The 23,586-nt window shown below is 38.3% G+C and overlaps 1 pseudogene; it reads right to left on the bottom strand.

Moving 5' to 3' along the window:
• LOC112676305 (sodium/glucose cotransporter 1-like) overlaps positions 1 to 23,586 on the bottom strand; it is a 90,797-nt pseudogene that overhangs the window by 51,902 nt on the left and 15,309 nt on the right.

The raw sequence follows: 23,586 nt of genomic DNA, 5'->3' as shown, positions 1-23,586 counted from the left end.
TTTGAAGTTGACTCTGTTAGAAGTATCCTTTATTTTTGTAGAAAGACAAGACTCAGAAAGTAGGGAGCTTTCTGATTTATCCAGAAAAGTCAGCTGATTTATATGGAGATAAATTAATAAGCCCAATACTTATAAATTCACTTATAATGAACTTACATAGTGAACAAATTCCATGTCCTATAGTAAATATATCCCACAGATTAAATAAATAATCCATTTCAAAAGTTTTATAGTTGAAACCTGGTATTCTTAGGAGGTCAATTCGGAGTTTTGTTATAATTAGTTAAATATCTTGAAGAGCTCAGTTGATCCCATTTTCAATACATACTGCAAATATATACATATATACATATATATATATACACACACGCATACGTGTACATATAGACACATATATGTATATATATATCTGTGTCTACACGAACACACATATAATTATATATATCTGTATGTATACCTAAGCACAAATGTCTATGTGAACGTATATTTAAATGTTAACATGATCTTTTCTCTTTTCCCTACCTGATTAGTCTCCTAAGAGTTCTTTGTTCACTGCATTTGTATGGCCCTTAAAATGTAAACATTCTCTGTTTCTTCATTAACTTCAATAACTAAGAACAATGAAAACTGACACCATCTTTTTGAGAAATCAAAGACTTGCTTCCTTTCTTCCATGACTTCTTCAGAAGTCTTCAGTATTGACTGGAGGTTGGAAGCAGTTTTTTTTTTAAAGATTTTATTTATTTATTTATCCATAGAGACACAGAGAGAGAGAGACAGACAGAGGCACAGGCAGAGGGAGAAGCAGGCTCCATGCAGGGAGCCCGACGTGGGACTCGATGCAGGGTCCCCAGGATCAAACCCCGGGCTGCAGGCGGCGCTAAACCGCTGCGCCACCGGGGCTGCCCTGGAAGCAGGTTTTTTTTTGTTTGTTTTGTTTTGTTTTGTTTTGTTTTGTTTTTTAAGGGTTTATTTATTTTTTCACCAGAGACACAAAGAGAGAGGCAGAAACATAGACAGAGGAAGAAGCTCCCATGGGGAGCCAGATGCAGGACTTGATCCCAGGATTACAAACTGAGCCAAAGGCAGATGCTCAACCACTGTTTTTATGTGTGTGAGTTTTATTGGGACAATGGGTAGAGAGGGAGGTTGGTGGCTGTATGAGGTATTACTTACGTTCTACTCAAAGGCCGCAACTGCAATCCCTGACATTGCTCCTATTCCAGCCAGGCCCATAAAGTGGCCGTTGCCAATATTTGAGGCAAAAAGAGAGGCACCTATCTGAAAACCAAAAGGTGATCACCTATCAGAACTCTCAGACCAACTCCAAGAAATCATTTTCACAAATGTAAACTCAAACTGATTTTCACATTTTCTCAAAAAGGATTATTCCCTGGGCAGAATTCCCATTTGTGTTTCTTTTTTGTTTTATTTAAAAAAATATTTTATTTATTTATTTATTCACGAGAGACACACAGAAAGAGACAGAGACACAGGCAGAGGGAGAAGCAGGCTCCTCTCAGGGAGTCTGATGCAGGACTCAATCTCCAGACCCGGGATCACGACCTGAACAGAAGGAAGATGCTCAACCACTGAGCCACCCAGGAGTCCCCTCATTTGTGTTTCTGCTACCCAAACCCTAACCATAAGTTACAAGCTCAGTGAGGAGGGAGAAAGTCAAAAGAGCAGGATGGCTGTTCTTATGGGGCCACCCTTCACCTGCCCCACTGACTTCCTTGCCATTCCCTACTGCAGAAATATTAGCAGATGGTGATTTCACCATTGTTCCAAATAATTTAAAAATATCAACAATTTAACTGATTAGGTATAAGACATTGGTTAAAATACTAAGGTACATGAATATGCTGAAATACAATGTAGAATGCAGAAAGAATAAAGGAGCTTTTCATTAAACAATACGGTAGGCAGTATGTATAATCTCATTAAAATTTTATTTGTGCACCTTACACTTGTGCAGATATATGCATGGGAGTGATCCTGGCTACACACACACACACACACACACACACACACATATATATATATATATATATATATATATATATATATATACACATACACATATAACAAAATATTTCTGGAATGATAGTTATAGAGATGGAATGAGGAGAAAATTTCAAGTTCTATACTTAGACTGTAACTTTTGGGTTTTTTACAATCAACATCTGTTACTTTCAGAAGAAAAAATCCTAGAGGTATTTAAATGAGCAAAATCCCTCCTAAACCAATAACAGCTTTTCAGTTGAGTAGAGATAGCCACTCCATTCAAAACCAAAATCCAACTATTATGCTTTTGATATGAGACATATTTAAAACCAAATTATCAAGAGAGGCTGCAAATAACAAACCTCTTTAGGTAGAAACACCAGACACCCCAGCATTAACAATACCAACGTAAGAAAAAGTAGCATTCAAGACCAAAGGCATTAAACAAAGATTTTTTTTATAACTGTAAAAGGTAAAATGCACTAATAAGACATAATAGAAAACATACTGACACCAAATACCTTAACAGTGACAACTGTAAGGCAATAAAAGTCTTAGAAGTGGCACATAGTAAGTACTCAAGTAATACTAGTTATTTCTATTATTAAGAACGTTCACTATATTTACCATAACAGTGAAAAGTTATATACAGTCTAAATTGCCCAACAATATGATGCATAAATGGTGAAATGTCCATATGATATAACACTATGTGATTGTATATAAATATAAAATAAATCCCCCTATTTATGTTTATATAGATGTTGGAAGATACTAGCACATTATTAAATTAAAAGGTAGGTTTAAAAGGCATCCTTCATTAATTCAATAACTACCAATAAATGTTGATTGCCAACTATGTCCAGGCACTTTTCTAGATATTAGGGATATATTAGTGAGTAAAATAGATGAAAATCCCTGCCTTCATGAAGCTAACATTGTTTTGGGGAAAAAAGAATAAACAAAATAAATTAGGAAATTATTTTAAAGATATTTATTTATTTATTTATTTATTTATTTATTTATGAGAGAGAGAGAGAGACAGAGAGAGAGAGAAGGTTTGTCTGAGTGCAGGGAGGAGTGAGGGAGAAGGGAGAGAGAGAAGTGAAAAGAATCTCAAGCAGATGCCCCACTAAGCCCAATGCAGGGCTCGATCCTAGGACCCTGAGATCATGATCTAAGCCAAGAATTGGATACTTAACCGACTGAAGTACCCAGGTGCTCCAAGGATTATTTTATAGCGTAATAGACAGGGATAAGTACTATAGAGTTAAAAAAAAAAAAAGGTGGGAAAGTAGATAGGAAGTACTGGGAAATTGAGTGGTCAGAGTAGACTCTAAGAGAAGAACTGAGGAAGACCAGAAGAAGTGGAGGGGCAAGCCAAGGAGATTCTGGGGAGAATGCTCCATCTGGATAGAGCAGCAGGGGCAAAGGCCCTGAGGCAGAAGCACTGCTGGGTTTTCAAGGACACTGGATAGAGCTGGGGACAGGCATCCTGAGAGGCAAAGTCAGAGAGGTAATAAGATGCAGATTCGCTGTGCCCTAATATGCACCATCGTAAGAAGTGGAGCTTTCATTCTGGGTGACATGGGAGCCCCCCGAGGGCTCTAAGCAGAAAAGTGACATGGTTTGGCTTGTGTTTTAATAGGCTCCCTTTAGCTGCTCTGCTGAGATTGGATATAGAAGAGCCAGGGTAGGGATCCCTGGATGGTGCAGTGGTTTAGCACCTGCCTTTGGCCCAGGGCGTGATCCTGGAGACCCGGGATCAAGTCCCACGTCGGGCTCCCTGCATGGAGCCTGCTTCTCCCTCTGCCTGTGTCTCTGCCTCTCTCTCTCTCTCTGTGTCTATCATGAATAAATAAATAAAATCTTAAGAAAAAAAAAAAGAAGAGCCAAGGTAGAAAGAGGGAGCCCAAGAGGCTGTTATAATTAATCCAGGTGAGAGATATAAGAACAGCCCAAACCTAGAGGCAGAGTTGATGGGAAGTGGTCAGATTTGAAATATATTCTTTAGATTGAGTCACAGGACTTCCTGATGGATAGGATGTTGGGTATAAGAGAGACTAAAGTGTCTAACTAGACTCCATGTTTGTTCAGCCAGAACAACTAGAAGGTTGGGTTTGCTATTCAGGAGATAGGGAAGATGGTGGGAGGAGTAGATTTAGGGAGGAAGGTCCAGAGCTCCCTCTGGGGCTTGTTCACTTTGAGATCCCTGATAGACCTATCAAGTGCAGGTGTTGAATAGTGCCGGTGTCACAAGTGAGTCTGGGAGTTCACGGGAGAGAACTGAAATTTGTTAGCATGTAACTGGTATTCAATGCCATGAGCTAGGTGAGTTGCCACGTGTGTGAGTCTAATTGGAGAGAGCTGGCCAGGCGCAAGCCCTAGGGACCTCCAGTGTTAAGCAAGGGATATGGAAGAGAGCCAGTTAGGAAGACTGCCCATGAGCAGCTGGGGAGGCAACTGGAAAGGAGGGGAGCAAGGTGACAAAACAGGAAGGGAGGGAGGACTGAGCATTTCAGAGATTCACTACGGCCAAGCCAGCTGGCCACAAGAATAGGCCATGTACAAATAAAGAAAAAAGGAAAAAAAAAGGAAAGAAAGAAAAGAATAACTTATGTGGAAGGCCCTTGACAAGAGCAACTGGTATCCATCAGATATCTGCTAATTGAATAAAAATATTAACAAAATCAGAGTGGCAAAAATCATTCTTTTACTACAATTTCCTTTAATAATACTGTAATATATTTTGTTCATTAGGCAACAATCCAAACAATGAAAAGAGAAGTCACAGCAAAGAAATTAATAAATCATAACATACATAAACATTGGGAGGCCGTCTCCTGAAAACCATTACAAGTGTCAGTTGTGTAACTGACACAAAATAACATGGGAAGCAGGTTGCCATTTTTCTGGGTACGTAAAACATGACCACAAGGCCTAAGAGTCTCAGGCAAAAGACTGGGTGTCTCACAGCCCAGGAAGAGATTGTGTTGTTAGAATCAGCCGCAGAAAAATAAACTAAGGGAGAGGCACGTTGCAAATATTTCTTTGCAGCATTCAATCTCTTTCTAAACCAGGTTTAAAAAAAAAAGAAAAGAAAAGAAAAGAAAAAAGAAAAGAAAAGAAAGAAAGAAAGAAAGAAAGAAAGAAAGAAAGAAAGAAAGAAAGATTCTAGTATAACTCAGAGAGTTAACATCAGGAAACCACTTTTCCCCAAATCTCCCAGCTAAGAGGCAAAGCCATTTCTGCTAGGTTGTTGGATCCATCAGAGTTAATAAGTGTACTTTCCTCATCCCTTTGAATAAAGGTGCTTTCTCCTCATGAGACAAGACTTCTCTCTTTGAAGTGTTACCCCAGTGTGAAAGACCAATGTTTGCCATAAGACTGATTAATGTTTGAGGGCAAAGAATATTGGTGAATAGGGCCTGCTTCTTACACAATGCTCCAAATGTACCTTATACTCCTATGCAGGAAATACATGCACATTTTAACATAATAAGTTATAAAGCAGCCCTGGCTCAGTCTTGACTTGGGTCCTCAGACCTTGGGCCCTGCTGGTTACCTACATCCTCCTCCTCCTTGAGGCACCCCTACCCACTCCATCATGGGTATAGGGTCATGCACAGCCAGCTGGTTCTCCTGCTGTGGGAGTTTTGAGGCACTTCTCTTGGATGAAATCATTCTGAATAAGAATACATTATTTAATACATGAAAGACAAAAAATGTTTCCAGCATCATGCTGTTCCACACTGCTAAGCCTTGGCATATTCTCTTCCCTCTGCCTGGAACACCCTTATACTCTACCTGCCAAACACCCATTCCACCTCCAAATCCTGCTTGAACAACCCTGTCTCTGTAAGACCTTTCCAGTCTTGCACCATCTTCACCCAGCAAGCCTGAGTTTACCTATCATCTGTACCTGGCCCGTGTACCTCCCGCCAGACTCACTGGACTGCATCATTAATGCTATAATTTGCTGGATACACATCTAACTCCCACTCTAGCTTGTGTGCTTCCAGAGGGTAAAACTGTCTATTTCCAACCTGTATCCTAGATACAGAACCTAGAACCCTAGAACCCTAGAACAATGGAACCCTAGAACAATGCTTTGTACATATGAAACACCTAATAAATGGTTAGTGAATTAAACAGAGTTGAATGGAAACATGTCAGTAAGAAACTACTTCAGAGCTAGGCAAACTCGAACGGAATGATTTTGCAGATTTAGCAACTTCAAATTATTCTGGGTATAAGACTTCTACATTAAAGTAACAGACAAGTTAACATGTGGCCCCCCGAGTGGATTGCCACATGCAAGGCTTACTCACCGGCCACCATCTAGGCTGCGGCCAGCCAGGAAGAAGTCTTCTACTGTCCCACGGCCGCTTGACAGGATAGCCTTAAAAACAAACAAACAAAGGAAAACAAGAAATAAACTGCTCCAAAGATACAGATCTCTCAAACCATCACCTTCATTTATGGGTAAATCTCTTTAGCAGAGATCCCTAAATCCATCCTCCCCTTCTTTCTTTTTAGGAGTAGAAGCACCTACCTACTGAGTTACAATGAAGGCTCATGGCTGCCTGGCTGGAGACTACAGTTTCTTTCAGCTCTGATTGCATGGACATTTCCATTTCTCTACACTCTTGGGAAAATAATGTTGCTTTAGTTTTTCCCCAACTAGTTAATCAGTGCCAGAGTCTCCAGCAGATTCTGGGAGATAAGTGAATGTATGGATCAGTCGGGAATGGCAGACCTGAACATGCGCCTAGCATCATCTTCCAGGACAGCAGTCAGTCTGCCGTTACTAAGGTGTCCTTCCAACACATCCAACTCCTATTTCCTCAGGCTCCCAGCTCTGATTCCCCAACCCTGAGGTGAATGAAAGACAATCCTGCAGATTGCCTAGATTGCCTGGGACCAGAAGGACCTAAGGATGACAGCTGGTTGACAGAACTGTTTCTGTCATCTAAGGTATCTGCATTATAATGGGGTCCCTCCCATCATAAAGCCCTAAGCCAAAGAAACAATTCTCCAGATAAGATTTAAATTAGGCTCACTTCATCTATTCACTAAATTTATCTAGGGCCTGCTATGTGCAGAGCTGAGCTTTTCTAGGAAGGTATCAGCAGTAAAACTTTTAAAAGGAATTTACAAAATGTCCTCAGATGAATAAAAGCATCCTCTCTTTATGGAAAGAGAGGATCAGACAGTAAGAAGAGGAGATCCTGGAAAGAAGGTGGCTTAAGCGCCTGTCCCTGCCTCTTCCTTCCTCCCTGCTGTCTTTCTGGAATAATAACACAACCACAGCAGCCAGGTTGGTGGGGAAGAAGATACATCCAACACTTTCTCAAAGATCTCTGGGCTCAGACTGATAAAAGAGAAAACAAACCAAAAAAAGTGTAAGTTTTTCCCCCTTTACCATCCTGTAAGAGCCAAGGCACCAGTTCTCTGGGGGGCTCGGCAGACAGGAATTGATGAATGTTTTCAGAAAGGAGTCCCATCTGTGCGAATGTGGGCAATTGGTTCAGTGAGAAAAGGGTGGTTTAATAACTGGAAAAAAATAAAGCTAGACTCATCCATCACATCATATATAAAAATAAATTTCAGATGTTCTAGAGATTTAAATATGAAAGAACTATAATGTATTAGAAGAAAATTTAGGATATTTGTATGACCTTGGAATGGGAGAAAACTTTCCCAACCAAAGCAGGAAATCTAGAAGATACAAAGGAAAAGAGGGATAGCTGACTTCTTCAAAGTTAACAAAAACTCAAATGACAGAAAGACACCATTAACAGTTCAGACCAGTGATTCTCAACCAGAGGTGATTTTTGCCCCATCTACCCAGGGGATGTTGGCAACGTGTGGAAACACTTTGGGTTGTGAATGGCTAAGGGTTGAGGGTACTTCCAAGCATCCTATAACACACAGGACAGACGACCACAGTGAATTATCTGGTTCCAAATATCAGTACATACTGGTCTGGACAAATGATAGCTTGGGGAAAACATATGAGCAAGTCAAATGACAAAGAAGTTGATAAAAGCAAAGTCAAATAACCCAAATACAAAATGGCAAACTGGCAACTCACAGAAGAAGAAAATCCATGGACAATAAACTCATAAATAGATGCTCAACCTCATCAGGAGTCTAGGAAGTGCAAATCAAAGCTACAATGACAACCACTATTCATCCATCAGGCTGGCCACACACACACACACACACACACACACACACATGCACAAGCAGTAACAACCAAGTCTTGGGGGGAAAAAAGCATAATCATATACTGCTTGTGAAAAAAGTAAAAGTAAATCTCAACAAGCTTTGGAGGTAGGCTTGAGTAATATCTACTAAAATTTCAAGTAAACATATACTTCTGACCCAGCAGTTCTAATTTTGGGAATCCATGCTACACAGATTAAAAGTACTAACATATCAAAAACAATACTTGGCAACAATCAGTGTCAGTAGGGAAGAGTTGAATACTAGGCAGCTAATGAAAACATAAGCTGAATTTCTATCTACTGACCTATAAGACTCTCTCCATATATAGTAAGTGGGGAAAAAGTGAGCTGCAGAGTAATGTGTACAATATGATCACATCTGTCATACAGACCAGAGACAAAAACTCATTATGTATCAGCATGTTTGCATAAGCAATGAGAAAGGGGAGGAAGGATATGCCACCCATGGTTACCTTATTCCTTATTTATGCATCTTTTACTTCTTACAATGAGCATGTAATATTTTCCTAATTAAAAATAATATTTTTCAAAAAGAACAAATGGAAAGATAATAATATAAAAAAGGAGAAAGATTGAAGTGTTCTAGATAGCTGGGCACATCTTATGGCTCCCAGATGAACAGAAAGTATAGCAGGTTTCTTTTGGAAATGACCAGATGGCTTACTAGTCCTCTGACCTTGGCCAGACATAGGCCCCAACAAAGCCTGGAAGAAAGCTGGGTGGGGGCTTCCTAATTCAATAAAAGCACTAGGGGAAGGATCCCAAAGCAAGTACTCATTACTCAGAGCCCCTGTATCTATCGGCCACTTGAAGGATGTTTCTCATAATTGAGGCCAATCTTTAAAAAACCTTCAGTTTGAATTATCTGGAAAAATACCCCCAAATTTCTCCTTTATGTATGGCATAAAGGCCCTATATTTTCTCTTCTGGTACAAAATTCTCTTAACAGGATGGAGACCATGTCTTCATTGCTCTGTCTGCTTACTAGCAGCATAATGACTTACTGTAAGCCCTCAAAAAGAGTGTCCAATGATCGCACTTTGAAAGGCCAGACTCTGCACAGTAAGATCCTGTTCATGAGCTGGTGAAATGTCCCAAAGTAAAGGTCACACACATAGGTATGAAAGCTTCAGCTGGGTGGGGGCCACCCAGAACGAGAACTTTCCCCCTGGTTAGTGAATGGTGGCAGTCACAGCCACTCCTGCTTGGTGGAGCGGGCCAGGCAGAGGCTTCTGACCATTAACAGCCTACCCGAGGGGTGATACCATGACACCGGCCAAAGCTTTCGTATCCATCTGGTCTTTCACTGGAACACAGGCAGACTCCTCCTAGGCAGGGAGGAGGGCCTGTCTCTGGGTAGTACGGTGAAAAGACATGAGTGCTTACATGCCAAGTTCTAGTGGGCGGATGGCAGTAAAGGAGACATGGTCTCCAACCTCTTAAGAAGAGACAAAAAATACAAACTTTTCATTCAAATTTGAAGGGAATGCTTAGAGCCCCAAGTTGCATGTGACCTTTGGGATTTTGCTAACGAGGCAAAGGGGTTAATTAACCTCATGAGTCAGATTAGACAGCTCCAGGTTTGAAACTGAACCCAATGGGCAGCCCGGGTGGCTCAGTGGTTTAGCACCGCCTTCAGCCCAGGGACTGATCCTGGAGACCTGGGATCGAGTCCTGCGTTGGGCTCCCTGCATGGAGCCTGCTTCTCCCTCTGCCTGTGTCTCTCTGCCTCTCTCTCTCTCTCTGTGTGTGTGTCTCTCATGAACGAATAAATAAAATCTTTTTTTTAAAAAAAAACTGAACCCAATCATTCATTCCCTGGTTGCTACTGAACCTCTTTGAACCTTAGAGTCTTCAACTGTGAAACTGGAGGGAATGACAGCATGTTATCCACAGCACGGTTGGGAGGATGTGATGGACTTAAAGCACTCAGGATGGACCTGGTGCTTAAGGGCCTCATCAGCACTAGTTGTCATCATCACCACCATCATCATGATGATCCTAACAACGACTGCTTACCAAACACCGCTTAGGTCCCAAGCAGGTGCAGGGGGATGGGGGTCTGCTTGTTTATTTGGGGGAGGGTGGTAAGGAAACGTGGGGTTAGTCAAGGATGGCTCCGTTACTGGGGACCTGCATTTATTATTTACTTTTGGCTGGAAGGTGGGGAGTAGCTAAGCAGAGGGAGGGTGGAGATGTCTCTGCCGAGGGCTGTGCCTAGGCGGGAGGCAGGGATGAGAGGGTCCTGGGTTGGGGCGGGACCTGAGGTGGGGGCCAGGTGACTGATCTTTCACAGGTGATGTGAGCATTTTAAAATCTGGGCCAAGCATTACTCTCCTTTATTGTCTCTGCAAAAGGTGTTTTTCTGCTAAACTGTCTTTTTAGGGGGCACCTGGGTGGGTCAGTGGTTGAGTGTCTGCCTTCTGTTCAGGGCTGATGCCAGGGTCCTGGGATCAGTCCTGCATTAGGATCACTGCGGGGAGCCTGCTTCTCCCTGCCTGTGTCTCTGCCTCTTTCTCTATGTCTCTCAGGAATAAATAAATAAAATCTTAAAAAAAATAAAGTGTCTTTTTAGAAATTTTGGTTAATAATACTAATAACTCCAAAAATGATGATAACAATAATAGTAGCTAGCATAATAGTACTTGCTGGGTACCAGACCTCCTTCTATGCACTTTGCACTTGTTAACCGATTTGATTCCCACAATAAGGAAATTGAATTTATGACCACGAGGAGGGGGAGGCTTGTACCTACCAGTAACCAGCCAGAGTTCTATGATCACAGCTTCTGGAACAGAATTATATATTCCTAGTTTAAGTTCAGTGCTATCCAAAAGAAATATACTATGAATCACAGATGGTATTTTATTTTTTCCAGCTTTATTGAGGTATGATTGACACAAATTGTATAGCTAATGTTTTGCATACTTGAAATTTGCTAACAGAGATCTCAAGGGTTCTTACCATACATACACACAAGATGGTAATGATGTGAGGTGATTAATATGTTCATTAGATCATGGTAATTATTTCAAATATAGAGATTTATCAAAATCACCTACACCTTAAATATATACGATTTTTGTCAATCATACCTCAATAAAGCTGGAAAAAATAAAATACCGTCTGTGATTCATAGTATATTTCTTTTGGATAGCATTGAACTTTTAAAAAAGATTTTATTTATTCATAAAAGATAGAAAAAGAGAGAGAGAGAGAGAGAGGCAGAGAGAGAAGCAGTCTCCATGGAGGAAGCCCGATGTGGGACTCGATCCCAGAACCCTGGGATCACGCCCTGAGCCAAAGGCAAACGCTCAACCACTGAGCCACCCAGGTGTCCTGGATAGCATTAAACTTAAGCTAGGACTATACACTAGGTCTCTAGAATTTATTCATCTTATAACTGAATGTTTGTACCCTTTGATCAATATCTCCCCTTTCCCTTCAGGCCTGCCTAGGTTCTGGTAATCTGGTAATAAGCCCTTCTATTCTACTTTCTGTTACTATGAATTTGACTTCTTCTTTTTTTTTTTTTAGATTTCAGATATAAATGAGATCATAACATGTCTTTCTGTACCTGGTTTATTTCACTTAGCATAACGTCCTTCATTTTTTTAATTATTATTTTTTATTATTTATTCATGAGAGATACAGAGAGAGAGACAAAGACACAGGCAGAGGGAGAAGCAGGCTCCCTGTGGGAGCCCAATGAGGGACTCAATCCCAGGACCCTGGGATCACTCCCCAAGCTGAAGGCAGACGCTCAACTACTGAGCCACTCAGGCATCCCAATGTCCTCCAGGTTCCAGGTTTATCCATGTTGTTGGAAATGGCAGGGTTTCTTCTTTTGTAAGGTGGAATAATATTCCATTGTGTACATATATACCATATTTTCTTTACCCATGCATCTCTTCATGGACACTTAGGTTGCTTCCATATCTTGGCTACTGCATAATGCTGCAATGAACATGGGAGTGCACATATCTCTTTGAGATGCTGACTTTATTTCCTTTGGATATATACCCAGAAGTGGGATTGCTGGATCATGTAATAGTTCTATTTTTAATGTTTTGAAAAACCTCTATGCTGTTTTCCACAGAGGCTGTGCCAATTTACATTCTTACCAGTAGTGTTTTCTCTTTTCTCCACATCCTAGCTAATACTTATTATCTCCTGTATTTTTGATAATACCCATCCTATCAGGTTTGAAGTGATATCGCATCATGGTTTTTTTTTTTTTTTTTTTTTTTGGGTTTGGCAATTTTTTTACTTCTTTTTTTTTTTAATTTTTTATTGGTGTTCAATTTACTAACATACAGAATAACCCCCAGTGCCCATCACCCATTCACTCCCACCCCCCGCCCTCCTCCCCTTCTACCACCCCTAGTTCGTTTCCCAGAGTTAGCAGTCTTTACGTTCTGTCTCCCTTTCTGATATTTCCCACACATTTCTTCTCCCTTCCCTTATATTCCCTTTCACTATTATTTATATTCCCCAAATGAATGAGAACATATAATGTTTGTCCTTCTCCGACTGACTTACTTCACTCAGCATAATACCCTCCAATTCCATCCACGTTGAAGCAAATGGTGGGTATTTGTCATTTCTAATAGCTGAGTAATATTCCATTGTATACATAAACCACATCTTCTTTATCCATTCATCATGGTTTTGATTTATATTTCCTTGGTGATTAGTGATGTTGAGCATCTTTTCATGTGCCTGTTGGCCATTTGTACGTCTTCTTTGGAAAAAATCTCTGTTCAGGGCTTTTGCCCAATATTTAATTGAGTTATTTGTTTTTGTGATATTGAGTTGGATGAGTTCCTTATGTATTTTGGATATTAACCCCTTATCAGATATAGGAATATCTTTGGCAATACTGAGGGTTTAGTTCCAGACCACTCCAATAAAGTGAAAATTGCAATGAAGCAAATCCAGTGAACTCTTTGTTTTCCTAGTGCATATGAAAGTTGTGTTTGCAGCATACTGTAGTCTTTTAAGTGTGCAATAGCATTACATCTAAAAAATGCACATAACTAATCAAAACTACTTTATTGTTAAATAATGCTAACCATTATCTGAGTTTTTAATGAGTCTTAATTACTAATCACACATCACCATAACAAATAGAATAATGAAAATTTTTAAATATTGTGAGAATTACCAAAATGTGGTACAGGTACAGGAAGTGTGCAAATACTGTTGGAAAAATGACGTTGATAGAATTGTTCAACTCAGAATTGCCACAAACCTTCAATTTGCAAAAAATGCAGTATCTATGATGAAGTGCAATAAAGTGGAGCACAAAAACGTGAGGTTTTCCTGTATATGATTTGCAAATATTTCCTACCATTCTGTAAGTTGCTTTTTCATTTTGTTGTTTCCTTTGCTATTTATCCCAGATATAATTTTAAATTTTCCAGTTGCCACATTAAAAACAGTAAAGGAAACAGGGGAAATTAACTTAAATAATATATTTTGCTTAATGCATTATGTCCAAAGTATTACCTTTTAAAAATATAATCAATGTCGAAATTGTTGAAATATTATATATTCTTTTTCCTACATTAAGTCTTCAACATCTGATATATATTTTACACTTACAGCACATCTCAGTTCACACACTAACTTTTCACCAGAAGTACTTGATCTGTATTTAGATTTAAATTTTACAGTTGAAAAAGTAGATTCACATACCAAGTTGTTCTAAACCTACTTAAAAGTTTTGCAGTAACTGAATTAAGTACCAAAAGTTCATTTTGCTTTAAATTAATGACAAAACTGGCTTATCTTTTTAGAAGAATTTGACTTGGAAGCAAAAGGATATCATTTTCAAAATTGTATCTGTCCAAGTTAAGTAAGTCACTAACTCTGTTGTCAACTCACTATTATTAATGTTGCATTCAAACAGGCATTAATATAGCTTGAAAAACATTTAAACTGATGGATAGCACAAAGCATTCTTCAATTTTTTTTTGTAGTTTTTGCTGCCAGTTACACACCACAGCCAGTTTACAATTAAAATCTTTGATATAGGGGATCCCTGGGTGGCGCAGCGGTTTAGCGCCTGCCTTTGGCCCAGGGCGCGATCCTGGAGACCCGGGATCGAATCCCACGTCGGGCTCCCGGTGCATGGAGCCTGCTTCTCCCTCTGCCTGTGTCTCTGGCTCTCTCTCTCTCTCTGTCTCTCAGTCTTTCATGAATAAATAAATAAATAAAATCTTTAAAAAAAAATAAAATCTTTGATATATTGAGTCATGTTAGGAGAATGCATAGGATCATTATTATTTTTTTTAAAGATTTACTTATTTATTTTAGAGGGGAGAGGCAGACAGAGAGGGAAAGAGAGAACCTCAAGCAGACTCCCTGCTGAGCACAGAGCCTGACATGGGCCTCCATCTCATGAGAGCATGACCTGAGCCAAAGCCAAGAGTTGGATGCTTAACCAACTGAGCAACCCAGGAGCCCCAAGATCATTATTATTGATTTGTATCATAAAGTTCCAATGCAACATAAATTTTAATATTTGGTTAGCTAGGTTACAAATAAGCTTTTCCTGTCTTTGACTATTCAAATTTAGCTAATTCATATACTGTACATACTAATGAAAAGTACAGACTGCCGTTTTTTGGTCTTTGATTACTGAATATGGAATATAAACATTCCTTTTAAGAAAATCTTGAATTACAGTTGACATTACAGTAATTCTTGTAAAATTTCCAAGACTCAACCGATGAGCATTGGCAAAAGCACATCATTAAATTTATTGCTTTCTTTTTCCTTCAACAGTTGTATAAAATGATTATTTATATTATTTGCACATATAAATTGGATGATTTTAACAACTGTATCATGGAGTGGAATAAAGCAATAAAATAAACATCTGTCTCTTATTTAAAAATCCCATTAAATCTGGAGTTTTGACCTAACTAACAGAGCTGGAGCACTGTCTATTATATTAACTTTTTTTTTCATATTTAGCTGAAATTCTTATTTGATAAATATAAAAAGTTAAAAATATCTATGTCTCAAGTTTGATCTTTTGGGTCATGAATTGGCAACATTTCTTATAGGTTTGATATCTTTTGAGACAAAAAGTGTTCAAAATATTAATTGAGGGGTGACTTGGTGGCTCAGTTAAGTGTCTGACTCTTGATTTAAGCTCAGATCTTGATCTTGGAGTTGTGAGTTCAAACCCTGCATTGGACTCCACACTGGGTATAGATTCTACTTAAAAAACAAAACCAAACCCTAAAAACACAAACTATCAATTGAGCAATGTTTCATATCACACGGATCAACTAAACCTAAGGAAAGGTACTCGCAAATTTTCAAAAAAATTTTTTTTTAATTTTCAAATTTTGAATCCATTCATTTTTGGCATTGTTAGAAAGGCCTTCTATGGGCAATTGTTTCAGGGCTTAATAGAAAAATCTTTCACTTTTTTGTAAAATATATTTAAAAAAATTTTCTTCATAGTTTTCTAAAAAATTACCATAACTAAAGTAATAATTTCTTTGTCATCTTTCCATCTAAAATGTTTTTCTTTCTAAGGAAAGAATCTAAGCTGTTTCAAAGTTGGCAAAAAGTGAAAACTCAGATTTTGTTAAAAACAAGTACAGTTTTTTTTAATATTTATTTCTGATTTCAGGTAACTAATTTTATAACTTTTTAAAAAGCATTTTTCAATAGTTAAACTTCAAAAAAATAAAATTCACTATGTAGTGATTGAAAATTCCTCTTATAGTGTTTACTCTATTTAAACTTTTTTACATACCCAACAAATAGCTCTTCCATAGCATGATGCATAAACATTAAGTCCTTTAGGTGAATCGATCCCTTTGTTGTTATGAAATGACCCGTTTTGTTCTCTGAAATCTATTTTTATGTTACTATAATCACTTCAACTTTCCTTTGATTAGTGTTAGTATGATTTATCTTTTTCTATCATTTTTCCTTTTAGGATACTTGTGTTTATATTTAAAGTGAATTTCTTGTAGCCAGCATATATTGGGTCCTGCTTTTTTATTTAACCAGATAATCTCTATTTTTAATTAGCATGTTTAGGTCATTTACATTTAATGTGCACATTGATGTGGTTGTATTTAAATATACCGTCATGCTATTTGTTTTCTATTTTTTTAATAAATTAATTTTTTATTGCTGTTCAATTTACCAACATACAGAATAACACCCAGTGCTCATCCCGTCATTGTTTTCTATTTATCTCATATGTTCTTTTTTCTCTTCTTCTTTGGATTAAATGGTGTGTGTGTGTGTATATGTTCATGTTCATGCATGTTGGTTTATTGGCTAGAACTCTTAGATGTGTTATTTCAGTGGTTGCTTTTGAGCTTATGATATACATCCTTAACTTTTTTTTTTAAGATTTTATTTATTCATTCATGAAGACACAGAGAGAGAGAGAGAGGCAGAGACACAGGCAGAGGGAGAAGCAGGCTCCATGCAGGAAGCCCAATGTGGGACTCGATCGATGCTGGGTCTCCAGGATAACACCCTGGGCCGAAAGCAGCGCTAAACTGATGAGCCACCGGGGCTGCTCTATACATCCTTAACTTAATCCACTTTACCTTCAAGTGATATTATTTCACTTCATATATGGTATAAGAACTTTACAGTAGTATGCTTCCATTTCTCCTCCCTAGTCTTTATGATACTGTCATATATTGTACTTTAGATTTATTATAAATTTTAAAGTTTAACTTCTATATCTTCTTTTTAGTGTAGTTTGTTTTCCTTGAAAGAGATTTAAATAATAAATTTAAAATCTTTATATTTACTCACATAGTTACTATTTCTGGCATTCTTCATTCTTTTGTGTAGATCCAGACTTCCAGCTTGTGTCTTCTGCTTGAGTGACTTCCTGTAAGATTTCTTGTGTGCAAGTCTGCTGATGATACATCTTTCAGCTTTTATACATCAGAAAAATATTTACTTAGCCTTCTTTTTGAAAGACATTTTTACTAGGTGAATTCCTAGTAAAAGACACTTTCTTCTTTCAATACTTTGAGATCTTGCCCACTGTTTTCTGGATTAATTCTGATGAGACATTTGCTGTCATCCTTATCTTTGTTTCTCTATACATAATGTGTACCTTTTCCTCTCACTACTTTTAAGATTTTCTCTTAAGTGAGTTGGTTTAAGAAATGTGATGATTATGCTGTTTCTTGATAGGGTTTTCTTCATGCTTTTTGTGATTACGTTTGTTGAATTTTTGCATGTGTTAGTATATAGTTCTCATCAAATTAAGAAAAATTTCTGCCTTTTTTTTGAAATGCCTCTCTTCCCCTCTTTCAGAGATGCCAAATATACGCACATTAGATCACTTGAACCTATTCCCCAGGTTACTGATGTTCTGTTTATTTATTTTTCAATCTAAATTCAATTACAAATTTCAATTATTCTGCAATTTCTAGTCTGTCATTAAACTTATCTAGTGTATTTTTCATCAGAGATGTAGTTCTTAAAGACTGGTTAAAAAAACCTTCTTGTATTTACCCAATATATTTGATCTTTCCTCAAGCTTCTTGCACATTTTGGAATGGCGTTATGACCACTACTATAATGTCCTTGTCTATTCATTTATTTTCAATGTCAATTCTGCATCAGTTTTGATTAGTTTTCTCCTTATTATGGAGAAATAAGGAGAAATGGATCATGTTTTTCTACTTCTTACATGCCTGGTCATTTGCAGTTGAATGCCAGACATTATGAATTTTATCTTGTTGGGTGCTAGGTATTTTTGTATTCCTACATTTTTTTTTAAGATTTTATTTATTTATTCATAGAGATACACAGAGAGAGGCAGAGGGAGAAGCAGGCTCCCCATGGGGAGCTCAATTCAGGACTTGATCCCAGGACCCTGGGACCATGACCCGAGCTGAATGCAGATGCTCAACCACTGAGCCACCCAGGTGTCCCACTACTACTGTTTTGAACATTCGTGTACATGTTTCTATGTGGACACATGATTTCCTTTCTCTTCAGTATATGCCTATGAGTGGGATTGTTGGATCATATGGTAACTCTATGTTTTCCATTTTGAGGGAATACCAGGCTGTTTTACAATGTTGTTCCCACCAGTGGTGTATGAAAGTTCTGATTACTCTATATCTTCACCAACACTTTTTGTTATTTGTCTTTTTGATTATAACCATCCTAATGTGTTTGAAGTAGTATCTTATAGTTTTAATCTAACATAAAAATGACTAATCATGCTGAACATACTTTCATTTGCTTATTGGTTATTTGTGTATCTTTCACAGAGAATGTCTATTTGGGTCCTTTGTACATTTTTAAAATTTTTATTTTTTAAAAGATTTTATTTATTTATTTATTCATGAGAAACAGAGAGAGAGAGAGAGAGAGAGAGAGAGAGAGAGGCAGAGGCACAGGAGGAGGGAGAAGCAGCCTCCATGTAGGGAGCCTGATGTGGAACTCGATCCCAGAACTCCAGGATCACGCCCTGGGCCGAAGGCAGGCACTAAACCACTGATCCACCCAGGGATCCTCCTGTACTTTTTTTTTTTTAGTTGGATGTCTTTTTATTTTTGAGTTGTAAGAGTTCTCTATATATACTGGACACAAATTTCTTGTCAAATGTATGATTTGTGAATATTTTTCCCATTCTGTGAGTTGTTTTTCATTTTCTTGATGGTATCTTTGAAGCACAACAGTTTTTAATTTTGATGAAGACCAATTTATGTACATTTTCATTTGTTCATACTTTTGGTGGTATATCTAAGAAATCATTGCCTAATCCAAGATCATAAAGGTTTACCCATACGTTTTCTTTTAAGAGTGTTATAGTTTTAGTCTTACATTTAGACTTTTGACATATTTTGAATTAATTTTTGTATATGGGGTAAGTTAAAGATCCAGTGTAATTCTTTTACATGTGGATACAGTTTTCCCACCACCATTTATTGAGAAGACTATTCTTTCCCCATTGAATGGTCTTGACACCTCATCAAGTATCAACTGACAATAGAAATATGGGTGTATTTCTAGACTTTTATTTATTTATTTATTTTTATTATAAATTTTTATTTATTTATGATAGTCACACAGAGAGAGAGAGGCAGAGACACAGGCAGAGGGAGAAGCAGGCTCCATGCACCAGGAGCCCGACGTGGGATTCAATCCTGGGTCTCCAGGATCGCGCCCTGGGCCAAAGGCAGGCGCCAAACCACTGCACCACCCAGGGATCCCTTGACTTTTAATTCTGTTACACTGACCTATATATCTATCCCTCATTGTCTTGATTTGTTGCTTTGTAGTAAGTTTTAAAATAGGGAATTGTGAGTTCTTCAACCTTGTTTTTTTTTTTTCAAGATTGTTTGACTATTTTGGATCCTTTGAGTTTTTCATATTATTTTTAGGATCTGCTTTCTAATTTCTACAAAGAAGCCAGATGGGGTTCTTATAAGGATTGAGCTGAATCTATAGACTTTGGGGAGCATTGTCATCTTATCAATATTAAGTCTTCTGATTCATGCACATAGGATATATCTCCATTTATTTGGATCCTCTTTAATTTTTTTCCAGAATGGTTAGTGGTTTTCAGAGTATAAATTTTCCACCACGTTAGTTAAATATGTTCCTAAGTATATACTCTCTTTGATCTTACCGTAAATAGAATTATTTTCTAACTTTCATTTTTGGATTGTTCATTGCTAGTGTGTAGAAATACAATTTTATATTTCCAGTTTTATTGTGTATAATTGACAAACAAAAATTATATGTATTTGAAATGCCTTTGTGGGTCAGTTGGTTAAGTGTTCGACTCTTGGTTTCAGATCAGGTCATGATTTCAGGGTTGCAAGATCAAGTCCCAGATCTGTGTTGTGCCCAAGATTGCAAATCCAAGAAACCACCAAGGAGCCGACACCGATGCAAGTACATGAGGGTTTATTTACAAGCTCAAGCTTGGGTCCAAGTATACTCCATACAGCAGAGCAGGGACTTGGACCCCGAGACTAAGAAGCATAGTAGTGTTATAGGGGTCCGTGGCCAATGAGATTGTAACATACGTAGAAAGTTGCACAGTCATGTCTGTCCACACGCAGGTGGCCAATTGAATTACGATTCACCCTATAGTGACCATTTGAACTAGCCTATTATTCTGGTTAGAATTGGCACGCAGGTTTGATGGGCAAAAGAGGGGTTTTCATTCCTTGGCAGTTAAAGGTCAGAGGTCCCGCATTCCAATGTGTGCTAGTTTCTGATAAGGGTGTGCTTAATAGCTAAACTAGGGTGAGGAAGTGCCTTAAACAATAAGCAGGTCGTGTGGGGGGTTTTACATGAGATGGCGGGTGTAGCACAAAATGGAGTTAGTCCTGCTCTGCTTGTCCAGGAGTAGGGGATTTTTGTTAGATTTCCTGGGTCCCACAATCTGCTTGAGATTCGTTTCCTCTTCCTCTTCCTCCCCCTTTGTACCTCCCCCAGCTTGTGCCCCTTGTCTAAAATAAATCAACAAATCAATAAATCTATCTTTATTTGTAGTCTTTTAAGAAATCTTTAATAGAATCATCAAAAATCTTTTTAAAAATTGTACATATTTATAGTGTATAATGTGATGTTTTGATACATGTAAACATTGTGAAATGATAACCACAATCAAGCCAATTAACATATCCATCCCCTCACATAGCTGTAATTTTTTTGTGTGTGGTAAGAACATTTAAGATGTTTTCTTAGCAAATCTTAAGTATATGATATAGTATACTATAGCTATCATGCTGTATATTAGATATACAGAATTTATTCATCCTGAATAACTGAAACTTTGTACCATTTTGATGAAATTTTGGAATAAAGGTGGGGTTCTGAGCTGATGACCAAGAAAGAATTCTTGAGACATCTTTGGTGCAAAATTGTGGTTTTATTAAAACACAGCAACAGGACCCATGGTCAGGAAGAGCTGCTGCCCTGGGCTGATTATATACCCAGGAGTTGAGGGAGGTAAGCAAAAGGGAGATTCCAAAAGGATTTTCATGTGCTAAGGAGTACCTACAAGATATTGGAGGCCTTGCCATTGTCAAGGTAAAGATTGCTTTTCCCTCTAGTGAGGCATTAACATTAAGATGATTGGAAGCTTCTTGAAGAATGTCACACATATCCCACCCCTGAGTGGGGGTCATTTGTGGGATACCAGCTGTGCTTTGTCTGCAGCTAGCCCTGTTCCCTCATCACTTTGACCAACATCTCACAACTAATTTTTTGTATATTGATCTTATATCTTGCAACTTTGCTGTACTTCTTGTTAGCTTTAGTATTGTTTTTTTGTGGATTACTTAGGATTTTCTATATACAAAGTCATGTCATCTGTGAATAGAAGTAGTTTTCACTTGTTTTTTCAGTCTAGATGCCTTTCCTTGCTTTTTCTTGCCTAATTGCTTTGGCTACAACCTCTTTCCCTGACCAAGCCCATCTGATAAACTTCACTCATTACAGCTGATTACTTTTTCATTTTCAACAATGCCCAGGGGTATGCATTGCTTCACAGACTGATCCAATTAAATTTAGGCTCATTTGCCAGGATACTTTTTGAGGTCAGTGTTTGAGATTTGTTTTGACCCTAGGAGGGCTCTTCTTAGTTGTTTCTTCCCGATTTTCCCTGGTAAATTACAGTTTAGTTTATGTCTCTAATGAAGTTAACAGTACTCTCTTAATTTCATTTCACCACAAGCTCCATTGTTGTGAGAGTGCCTTTAGGTTTGAGCTTCCTCATACTCAGTTGCAAATAAAGCCAGTTCACTTGGGAAGGGCTTCAGAGATCTTTGTTTTGTCCTGCTTTTCCCCCTGGGTAAAATCTCTAAGCCATAGCTCTAAGCCTGGGGCAGGGTGAATGATGGCTTCTCTCTGAAGCTCTTCTTCTCTAAAGCTCTGCTTTAGGAACTGGGCACTCATCCAGGGGCCTTTGAATTCCTGGCTTGCTGCTCTCAGCATGGAATCTCCACGTTATGGGTAAGCTTCAGCAAGAGTGATGTGCATCCCAGTATTTTCAGTGTGCCATCTCCAAGGAAGAGCTTCTGTGTCACAATGAATGCTGAGCAGGAGAGAGGCCCAACCCCCTGCCACACTCACCTGGAATTTAGCCTCTGCAACAGATAGTTGGGTGTGTGTGTGGTGGGAAAAATACTGATGAACTGCCCTTCTCTGGGAAATACTATCACTTTAAGTGCCCTGTGTTACTTGGCTTCACTTGCTAGGAGTGGAGTTCCCATCACATTGGGTTGGGGAGGGGAAGAAGGGAACAGGTTATGGTTGAAATGCCACAGATTCTCTGCTCTTGCCACATTTTTTGTTCTTGCCACATTTTAGTAGATTTTCTTGAATAAATATTTCATTAGCTGTATGCCTTCAGGTCTGTTTCCAGAGACTATATATATATATATATAGTCTCTGGACTATATATATATATATATACATAAACATATATGTATATGTACTTTAAATATTTTATATATAAAATATATTATTTCTTTTTTAAAAAGATTTTATTTATTTATTCATGAGAGACAGAGAGAGGCAGAGACATAGGCAGAGGGAGAAGCAGGCTCTATACAGGGAGCCCAACATGGGACTTGATCCTGGGGCCCCAGGATCAGGCCCTGGGCCGAAGGTGGCTCTCAACCGCTGAGCTACCCGGGCTGCCCTTAAAATGTGTATTATTTCTTAGAATTTAGGTGTATTTTAAGAATTAGCATGTATAATAAATATAAATTTACATATAAGCTTAACATTTTACCAGTTTTGCTGGGGAATGGATCTGTGGAGCTCTTCATATTGCCATTTCAAAAACTTTGAAACTTTCCTCTCAATGGTTTTTGAAACTCTGGAAATGGATGCCCAGCTGGATGCTTACACAACTTCCATTGCAGAAGAGACTTGAGGATGGATGCCCCAGTGAGTCAAACATCTCACCTTTCTAATTAAAAATTTTTTTGCTGGCCACACGTTAATTTGTAAAATAAAACTCTTATTATCTTGAATTTTAATTTTCCTACCTCTTTAGTGTAAAAAGGCACTCATAAGCTAGCTAGCTCCTAAGGGAGTCTTCTTTTAGGATTGGATTCCTTCTTTCCACCTGGCAAGGGACTGGGGCACATGGGGAACAGGACTGCTCAGGGTGCCAGTCCTCTTCCAGCATTCACGCCACCCAGTGGGCAAGTTTTGTATGGACTACCTTGAGCCTGGATTAGATTTAGTGGTCTCTGGCACCCTCCAGTGACAAAACATATTAGTGCAGTGATTTCTGGTCATTGGATCATATTTAATTTGTAAAGTGATTTTTGAC

This window comes from Canis lupus, chromosome 26, assembly GCF_003254725.2.
Source record: "Canis lupus dingo isolate Sandy chromosome 26, ASM325472v2, whole genome shotgun sequence".
NCBI classification, from domain to species: domain Eukaryota; kingdom Metazoa; phylum Chordata; class Mammalia; order Carnivora; family Canidae; genus Canis; species Canis lupus.
This window is presented reverse-complemented; position numbering and strand designations above follow the sequence as displayed.